Here is an 11,318-nt window from a genome sequence, read left to right as displayed (position 1 = left end):
TATGCAGATCGCACATGTCACGCGATCGCGTCATCCATGCGGACGCGTCATTCGCGCTTTTCCTTGCCACGCGTTCGCGTCGTGCACGCTACCGCGTCGCCAGAGCTTTTTCAATCCACGCGGCCGCGTGAGCCATGCGACCGCGTCACTGCGATTTGCTCTCCTTCGCACGGTCGCGTGAGCCATTCGACCGCGTCACTTCTCGCTGGTTATCTCCTCAAATTCTTGTGTTCCTTCCATCTTTGCTAGCTTCCTTTCCAATCTCCAACTCATTTATGCCCTGTAAAGTCTGAAACACTCAACACACAGATCACGGCATCGAATGGAATAAAGAAGAATTAAAAATAAATAATTAAAGTCTCTAGGAAGCATTTTTCAAACATGTAATAAATTCAGGAAGGAAACCTAAATGCATGCTAATTTAATGAATAAGTGGGTAAGGATCATGATAAAACCACACAATTAAACACAATATAAATCATAAAATAGTGGTTTATCAAGCAACATTCAACAACAAACATTTAAAGGGTGAGACTAAATTAACCACCAACAACACCATATCTGAACTGAACAATCAGCATTTAGCAACAAACATTACAGAACATTAACCAATAATAACACTAAAAGGGTGACACTAAATTATAAAACAGCAATTACAAAACACTGACAAAAGAAGAACATTAGCATTAGCAATTACAGAAATTATAAAACAGCAACCAACAACCAACAACCAGAAATTACAAAACAGCAATTACAAAGTTAAAAACATAACTGAAATTACAAAGAGCTTCTTGGCAAGTGAATTATTACTCACAGATGCATTGTTATCAGCAACTGCTTCTTGATTAATACTTCCATCATGGCAAAGCTTTGATCACTCTGATTCTCACAATAGCAATAGCAACAAGCAACAGCATCAGATTCCGTAATCAATCATCCAAAAACTAAATCAAATCAATCGCATAGTAAATTAATTGCAAGAACCCTCTGTATGGAAAATCAAATTCGAGCAAATACCACACAAATTAAAACAACCAACAAATCAGTGCACCCAAGCAGCTTGCAGAACAACGCACAAAAATTGAAGTAGTATATGAAATGAGAGAGTACAAAACTCACAGGAGATGCAGTAGACAAGCCAGCCAAGCACCAAAACATCTTGAATTCTCAGAGGAGGAGGAAGAAAGAATCAAATTTGGCAGGGCGCAGAAACCTTAGCACCTCAAGTTCCCAAATCGAATCACGAACGGGAGAAACCCTAGAATCGGGAACAGGGGCGACAAGACGGCGGCGCGCAGGACGAAGACGATGGAAGATGGACGCCGAGCGAGGAAGAAGAGAGCAAAGTGCGAACAGGGGGTTGAGAAGAACCACAGTTAGGAACGAAAGGGAGAGGGAGCACAAGTTGTGGGTTTGAGACAGGGGGAAAGAGGAAGTCGTGGAGGCGCCGACAACCACGACGGCGGCGGCGGAACCGGGTAGAAGAAGCCAGGGAAAGTTTGGGGTTTGTTTCTTCAGAGAACGGCTTTGAAGGAGGGGGTGGGTTTGGGGAAGAAGGGAGCGTGTCAACGTGTCACACATTGGGGGTGGAGTTGGGAGGGTTCTTTTTTTTTTTTAATTAAAGAAGCGGTCAGTTTCTGGTCTGGTCCAATCGATTGGTTTCCGGCCAGTCCAGCGATTTTCAGATGATTTTCAGATTTGTGGTTTTAGACACCAGACCGAACCGTTTTATTGTCGGTTTCTAGTTGAACCGATTCGATTGGCCGATCCGATCCAGTTTTCAGAACAATGTTTTTTTTTTTTTTTTTGTAAAAATTAGTTAAACCAAACTGAAGCACTACTATTAAACACTTATCCGTTGCAATTCAACGGGATCCGTCTTTTACATATATACCAATCTGGAGAGTTTTGTGGTGCCCAAGAATGTAGTGGCCAAGAGTGACCAAATTTTGACTGATTTATGTAAGGAGGACAACTCATAACACTGTCGAAATTACTTTAACTAATAATAATCATGAATGATTCAATTAGGTGGGGGAGTGACGTAAGTTTCTCACCATAGGGTACATCCATAATTACATTCTCAAAAAAATCCTCCATGTGTATGAGTTTTATATGTAATTGGATAAAAACAAACATCAAACAATTGCTACTCTTTTCTTTTAAAAAAAATTGATCTAATATAAAGTGTTATCTAATTCATTTTAACAAAATGTATTTTCAAATTATTAAAGTTATCTTTTTTCAGAAGAGTTTATTATTTAATTAGGCAAAATGTATTTCGAAAATGGAAATTCCATTAAAGTACTGAGAGTCGTTTTAATGGTTGCTTACGTAATTACTATTTACTATTAATTAAAAAATATTAGCTAGGTATTTGTATTTTATATATTTTAAATTATGGAAAAGATAATTATGAAATATGCGTAAACAATCTATTATATTATATTTATTTATATTTATATTTATTACTAATTTTACAACCAAAATATGACACATGTCACGCTCTCATTACAATTGAAATCAAATATTTTTTTCCAAAATGAAAGAGTTTTCTCTGCCTCCCTCTTTCTTTCTTTATCTCTCTCATTCTTTTACACACTCTATCTTTTTTATATATCATTATCAATGACTAACTACAAATTTGACCATCAAAATGTATAATACGACGTTCTATAATTGTATTGAAATTAAATTAAAATTAAAATATTAAAATTAAAATTGAAATATAACTATATTATATATTACTAACTAATTTAATAACAAAAATGTGTTACATGACACTCTCTTATTAAAATTGTAAAGAAATATTTTTCTCCAAAATTAATAAACTCTCTTTCTATATTCTCTTATCTACCTCTCTCTTCTTTTTCTATTTCATTCTCTCTATCTTTTTCACTCTATATATAATTTATATTAATAATTTGACAAACCAATTGTTTAAAAAACAAACCTGACCCAAAGAATTCTATCCATTCTCAACAATTGAATCTTGATTAAAATTTTAATCACAACATTAGTATTCTTTTTATATTATATGTAATAAATATTTGAAGGAAGAGAAATAAAAATATAGATTAGAAAGATAAGCAGTAAAAATTTAAAACTAAATAAAAAAATATGCATATAATAATAATATTTTTAATTTGACTTATATTATGTTGTTAATTTTATTTTTTGTTGAACATAAAGATAGAGAAAAATAGAGAATAAAAAAAAGAGAGAGAAAGATAAATATGAAGAATGATAGAGAGAGTTTATTAATTTTAAAAAAAAATTATTTTAGTTGTAATGAAAATATATCTAGTAACATATTTTGATTTGTCAAATTATTAATATAAAATATAAATTATATATAGATGGAAAGAATAGAGAGAAATAGAAAAAAAAGTGAGGTAGATAAGAGAATGTAGAAAGAGATTTTATTAATTTTGGAGAAAAATATTTCTTCATAATTTTAATAAGAGAGTGTCATGTGACACATTTTGGTTATTAAATTAGTTAGTAATATATAATATATAATATAGTTATATTTCAATTTTAATTTTAATTTAATTTCAATACAATTAGAGAATTTCGTATTACACATTTTGATGGTAAAATTTGTAATTAGTCCTTGATAATGATATATAAGAAAGATAGAGTGGATGAAGGAATGAGAGAGATAGAAAAAGAGAGAGAAAGGAAGGGAGAGCTATTTAATTTTGAAAAAAAAAAATTGATTCAATTGCAATAAGAGAATAACATGTGACATATTTTTGTTGTAAAATTAGTAATAAATAAAAATAAATATAAATAAAAATAAATATAATATAATAGATTGTTTACGCATATTTCATATTTATCTTTTTCATAATTTAAAATATATAATATAAATACCTACATAATATTTTCTAATTAATAGTAAATAATAATTGCATATGCAATCATTAAAACGACTCTCATTGAATTTTTATTTTCGGAATACATTTTGTCTAATTAAATAATAAATTTTTGAAAAAATTTCACTCCCCTCTCCTGCGAGATGCTAAAATGACACTCTCCTCTCCTCTATTTTATAAATGTACATTTCCTTCCTTTCTAACTTTTAGAAAACCTCATCTTTAATCCATTTTAAATTTTTTGTGTTAACTAATGTTAATTTTATCCATTTTTTAAGAAATAATAAATTATTTTTTGAAAAAATACCCATTAACAAAAATTTTATTTTTTATCATTAAATTTTACTTACCAAAATACCCTGTAATAAATTATTCTTTTATGGATTAAATTGTATTTTTATCAAAATATTTTAAAAAAAATTAATAATTAAATTATTTTTTTCTAATTAAGATACCTACTCTTCAATAATTTTTTAATTATTAAATTATGATTTTACTAAAATTTTTGTTAACAATTATTTTTATATTTACTATTAATTTTTTGATATCAATATATATTATTTTAACATTAAATAAAAAAATCTTATCACTGTTAATATGTATAACAATTAACATATATTGATATTGAAAAATAATCTTACTAAATTTTTTATTTAATATTAAAATAATATATAGAGATATCGAAAAATTAATAGTAAAATATAAAAAAAATTTAACGAAAATTTTGATAAAATTATAATTTAATAATTAAAAAATTATTGAAGGATATTTTAAAAAAATAATATAATTATTAAATTTTTTTAAAAATACAATTTAATTAATAAAAGAATAATTTATTAAAAGATATTTTGGTAAGCAAAATTTAATGATAAAAAATAAAATTTTTGTTAATGGGTATTTTTTTTAAAAAATAAGTTTTTTTCCATAAAAAATGGATAAAGTTAATATTAGTTAACACAAAAAGTTTAAAATAGATTAAAGAGGGGTTTTTAAAAGTTAAAAGGGAGAGGAATGTACATTTATAAAATAGAGGGGAGGAGAGTGTCATTTTAACATCTCACAGGAGAGGGGAGTTGAATTTTCTCTAAATTTTTCTGAAAAAAGATAACTTTAATAATTTGAGAAAATATTTTGTTAGAAGAATTAGATAATATTTTATATTAGATCAAATTTTTTTCAAAAAAAAAAAAAGAGTAGTAATTGTTTGATATTTGTCTTTGTCCAATTACATATAAAATCCATACACATGAAGAATTTTTTTGGGATTGTAATTACGGATGTACCTGCGGTGAGAAACTTACCACACTTACCCACCTAATCGAATCATTTATGATTATTATTAGTCAAAGTAATTTCAACAGTGTTGCCAGTTATCCTCCTTACACAGATCAATCAAAACTTGATCACTCTTAACCGTAACATTTTTGGAGACCAAAGTGTGATCTCTAACCTTTTATTACTCATTCTCTCATATTTATTTTTGATCCTACTTATTATAAAATTAATGCTGAGAAATCACATTTTACTTCCTCAATCGTTAAAAAAAATGGAGAGGATCCATTCATCAAATATTTCTTACATAATAGAAATAACAATATAATTAAACTTAAACTATTGTACTTTTTTTTAGGTAACTTTAATCCTTTTTGCTATTTCAAATTATTTAAAGAGATTGAAGAAAACAATCATAGAATTTTTAAAACTAACGGACAGAACAAATTTCTTAATATCATACAATTTAATTATTTTTAAAAACACACGTAATTATTCACATATTATCTTTAACAATTACACATTATAAGTTGTTCTTTATTAAATTAAATAATAGTTGTTGTCTTGTACTTTGAACTTTTTTTAACATGACACGATCAATAAAAGTTAAATATTAAGCACTACATTCATTCATATATTCATCTGAATTACTATTCAAATATTTTTCTAAATTGTAACTCACGCCTAATTGTCAGAGGGCTACCATGTTGTGCAATACCTAAGACGTAAGCTATGTGGATACTTGATATTCTCATGAACAACAACATGCAGGGATGTATTCAATTCATATCCGGCAACTCTTAGATATACCACAAACAGTAATCTAATAAGACTACCAAAGAAAATAAAGTAAAAAAATATCAATAAAGGACAAAACTAATAACATAATCAAGTTGAAACTACATAGTAAGAAATACAAACAAAAAGAAATAACAAACCATGCAGATGAAAGTTAAATAAGAAATTTAATTTATTGCCTGTATAGAGCAGGTTGTTTTTAAAAACCATATATTAGGAAGTCAAGCTTATTCTAAGTTGAAAAAGTACAAATGAAAGGCATTTACAAAATCACAATAACGTAAATTATTTAAAATAAATAGGTAACTCCTCCATTACTCATAAATAAAGGTGACAAAAGCAACCATATCAGGATATATAATTTTTAGTATAAATCACAACTTCAATATGATTCAAATGTTCCTTTATGGTGGATCAAAAGTTGTTGTCAAGAACTCAAGATATATTTTCATGAGTAATAGATGCTGAAATAAATAAATAAATAAACGTCTCAATGATGAGTTAAAAAGAATATGAGATTTATCGTATAAAAGAACTGTCATGCAAATAGATATTCGATGATATATATTTGGAGAGAACTAAGTTGAATTTTAGGGAAGGGCTAAAAATTAATTTCATAATGAAAAGAAACTGAAATACAAATATTTTTGGAACCTAAACTGAAATTTATATATAATCCAAAGGAGTGAGACTCCACCCTTTATATATTCCATAATAATATGATAATATAAGTATACACTACAAGAAAAACACTAATCACTATCGGATTTATCGTTGAATTTAGCGTTGGACATTAGTGGCGAGTTTTCCGTCAAAATTAGCAATGAATTTGTCATCCTAAAATATTACCGTCGAATTTATTAGCAGATTAATTCGACGGTAGCGCTGTGCATGTAACCAAAATGCAGCGTTTCATTAAACAAGGTTCAGCGTCAGATTTACTCTCTGGTAAATTCTACGGTAATTGTGCTCTAAATTCGAACCGCGAACCCTCTTCTCTTTCATTTCAAAATTGGTCTCTCTCTCTCTCTCTCTCTCTCTCTCTCTCTCTCTCTCTCTCTCTCTCTAACCTCTCACCCCTCAGTCTTTCTCCAGCCCCCTGTCGTTGCTACAAAGACCGTCGCCGCTGCTGCTGCTGCCCTCCCTTGCCGCTACTGGAAAGATCGCCGCTGCCGCTGCTCAAAACACCCCATCTCTATTCTCTGTTCTCGCCGCTGCTGCTCAGTCGCCGCTACCGCCGCTGCTCGAACCGCCCATTTTCATTACAGGTTTTCTCTCTTCTCTCCTCTAATTAATTTAATTAGATTGATTTCTATTTTAGTTTATTTTAGGTGGTTTGGGATTTTCATTGAATTAGTTTTCATTGATTTTAGGTAGATTAATTTCTGTTATAAATTGTTTTTAGGTGGTTAGGTTAGAAAAATTTAGTTAGTCTGATATGTTCTGATCTCTGTTCAATATGTTTGGAATTATTATCTGAGATTGTCGATTCTTATTACTAGGATTATTTGAATTAGTCTAAATCATTAATTTTACGTTTTACTGTTAATTCTGTGACATTTTATTGTATACATACTATTTATTTTATTAAAATAATTTGTTGATTTCTACTAATTTTAGATTTCTGATAATAATTTTATTAACAAGAGTTTTAATTTGATTTGACTGTTAGTTATAGATAAACTGTGCCAAAAATAAAAATAAAAATTAAAAATCCTACCGACAGATGTACCGTGGAATTAATCCGACGGTAATTATCAACCCAGGCTCAATCTATTATTCAAAACACCGACAAAAATTTTGCTAGTAATTAGCGTTCGGATAAAAAAAATCTGCTGATAAGAAATTTTCAATACCATTTTATACCGTCAACTACAAGACGACGATAAATTCGACGATAATATCCTTAGCGATAGATCGAATTTATTTAATTAATCCGACAGTAACCAGCGTTTTTCTTATATTGATAACTTCTTTCAACAACTTTCGGCTGATTCACAACAGCAACAATCAATCTATCTGTCTAGTAGACCACTATACCTAGTCAAAGGATGGGAAATAAAGGAATTATTAATAATAAGGGACGCTGCAACAATCTGCTTACCATGTTTCATGGTTAAAGATGGATCATGCTCCTGAAGATCTCCAATAATATTTGCTAGTATCCTTGCTAGAAATGGATCAAAGAATTTTAATACAGAGGGGCAAATTTTAGACAAATTTTTTAATTGATTCCATAAAAATAATTTAGACAACTTATAGTTATTAAGTTGGTTTTTCAAAAGGTTTATCAATATATATATATATATATATATATATATATATATATTAAAAATTATAAATTCTTTGTCACAATTTTCTTTTTAGCTTGACCGCTTATAAAAGAAATATAACAATATCAATAGTACATTATAAAATTATAAAATATCAATAATTTATAGTATGTTTAGTTAAAAAATTATCACATATCTTATTAATTAAAATTAATTCTTTAAAAAATTTTGAAAAATTTAAAAGCAAATTATAAACTATTAATTACATGAAAGGCACAATACCCTTATAGAATATCGTTATAATTTTTTTAACAATATAAATTTAGAAAAAAATTATTTTCTATAAGAAAAAACATCTAAAGTACACAATGTGATTACTAAAACATAACTACGTAAGTCATTATTAATATTTTATATAATAATATAAATATTAAATATGTTAATATTAAAAAACAAAAGATTTTTTTAAAATAGATATAGAGATGATTATATAAAATTTAATTTGAAAGGTACAAAGACTTGAGAGTATGATATTAAATTGGTTAAGTAAAAAATATTAATAAGTTAAATAATTGAAACATAAATCCATCACATAATAAAAAATAATACATATAAAACTACTAAATTATACAATATTTTTTTTAAATACATAAAAAATATATAAGTATATTACTTAAAATTTTAGAGGGTCGAGGCCACTACTCGCCCTCTCTAGATCCGTCCCTGAATCCTTGCCACAACGCTTTAAAACAAAGAAGAAAAACAAGCCAACAACACTATAATAATGAACATTTTCTTACAAAACAAATCATTAATAGGTAGAATTGCAAGTAATAATCGTTGTCTAAAAATTATTAATTTGTACCTGTGGGAAAGGACATCTGTTAACACCAGAGGTACAAAAAATATCATTATTAACTATTTTCAGTCAATTTTTTGTATAGAAAATATAAAGCTCTTGAGAGTTGAGAAACACTAATTCTGAATAAAAATCTTTTTCTTTTGGAAAAGATCAACTTGTTAAAATTCACATAAAATAAGAATAAACTACCATTTGTATTCATAAACTTTGCAAACGCTGACAAAAATATCTATCAAACAAAGAAATTAACGTTGTACCTATGAAAGATAGGTTTTCGTATGACAAAAGTATCAAAATTCTAATTTTTTGTTGAATTTTTAATTAAATTTTTAAATTACTCCGACCCTTTATCTTCTTCCCCAAATTCTAAATTTTCACAACCCTCATCACCACCAATATCTTTTCTGATTATCACCGCCTTCTCTCCCTCTCTCTACTGTCACCATTCACTATCACCACCACCAGCACCACCACCATCATCCTTTTTTTTGGGATCAAACAAGCACCCAAAACCGGATCTCGGAGCGTTAAAAACCTCAAGATTATCACTAGTAAAGAACCAGAACAATGGTGTAATCATGAGAGACAAAAATTGTTGTACAAAACAAAAGCCCAAGTGTTCAACTCTAGATTCATGACCATGTGCTTGACGTAAACCATCTCGGTGGTGATTGTGACAAAATAAGCAAAAGCCAAAGAATAAGTAGCAAGGGTAAAAGCAAAATCAGTGGCGGCATACCTCGCACCGGCGAGGATAACGACGAGGAAGAAAAATGTGAGCTTGGAAGCGCAAGGCTAGTGGCAGAAGACAGTGTCCACAAGGGCTACGAGAAGAGGGGTGATAGTTCAGAAGACGATGAAGGTGTCGACATTGGCGTGGCAAAGGAGGTTGGTGTTATTGAAGATGGCGAGAAAGAAGAGGAGTGCGGCGGGGAAGAAGTGCTTCGCGGTTCGATATTGAAGGGGTAGTAGTGGAGGAACCCTAATTTGTCGAGAAGGTAGACTTTGAAAGCAAAAATGAGGTACTGGAGTGCGGCTAAGAGGCCGGGGTAGTTGAATTGGGTGATGGCATACGTGTTAATGATGGCAAGGAGACTGGAGCAGAGTGCGTAACTAACCATAAAGAAAGGAGTCCTACAAGAAAATGGAACATTTGTAACAAAAAATTTGTATCAAATTTAAAATTGTTATAAAAAATAGTATTTTGTAATAACAATTTTTTATTGTTACAAAAGAATAATGTTTTGTATATTTTGTAACAAAAAAAAATAAGTTGCAAAAATTCAAAATATTTTGTAACAAATTTTTTTTTTTCAAAAACTCCAATTTTTTTGTAACAAAAAATTAATTTGTCACAAAATTCAATATTGATTGTAACAAATTAATTATTTGTCACAAAATATAAGTATATTTTATAACATTTTTTTAAATATTAAACACTTTAAGAGTAAAAAAAATTGTGTATATATTTTTTTAAAATAATTTTATTTTGTTTCAAAAATTAAAATTTTTTACATAATGTATGTATTCATTAATTTTTAAAAACTATAAATATTATTTTATATTATTCTAAATAACTAATATATAATTTTTATTAATAATCAGATTTTTAAAATTAACTAAAAATTAATTTATGTCACTTAAAGAAATTTTATTAAATTATAAATATAAATAAAAGTAACTAAATGTAAAAGAAAAAAAAACCAAAATACTAGAAGCTGTAAAAAGGGATAGAGTGCAGTAAAAAAAACCCTAAGTCCCCCCACCCCCTCACTCACGAACACTCTGTGCTGTCTACCACTCCAGAAAACCCAATGGAGATCCTGCCGGAAGAAGGACCGGCGTAGCCCCCAAAGAACGTTCTCCTCGTTGTCATCTCGTCTGCTATCACCGTTTCCTCTGCCATTGTGTCGTGAGCGGTGGCCTAGTGGTCTTCAGTGGCCTTCGTCCCGTCGTCTGCGCCGTCACCGTGTGGTCTTCGTCGCGGTGGTCTTCGTGGTGGTGGTCGTCGTCACTGTTCGTTGTCACCGTTAGCTCGGCTTCTCCGTGTATTTCATCGTGGTCTGCTTCTCTGCGTAGTTCTTTTCGTGTTCTGCCTCTGCCTCTGGTCCGATAACTTATCTGTTGAAGGTAAGCTTTGGTTTATTTGAGTATTGTTAATTACATTTTTAGTTGATAAACTGCTGATTTAAACTGAAATATTGAACCTTTTAGTGTTAGTTGATTCTACTG

The 11,318-nt window shown here is 29.4% G+C and overlaps 1 pseudogene; it reads right to left on the bottom strand.

The window, feature by feature from the left end:
- Positions 1 to 5,852: 5,852 nt before the first annotated feature.
- On the bottom strand, positions 5,853 to 10,992 carry LOC110271458 (GDP-fucose transporter 1-like; annotated as a pseudogene).
- Between the last annotated feature and the right edge of the window lie 326 nt (positions 10,993 to 11,318).

This window comes from Arachis ipaensis, chromosome B4 (genome assembly GCF_059453495.1).
Source record: "Arachis ipaensis isolate K30076 ecotype BB chromosome B4, ASM5945349v1, whole genome shotgun sequence".
Classification (NCBI taxonomy): Eukaryota; Viridiplantae; Streptophyta; class Magnoliopsida; order Fabales; family Fabaceae; genus Arachis; species Arachis ipaensis.
Note: the sequence above shows the minus strand (reverse complement) of the source record. Positions and strands in the feature narration are given on the sequence as shown.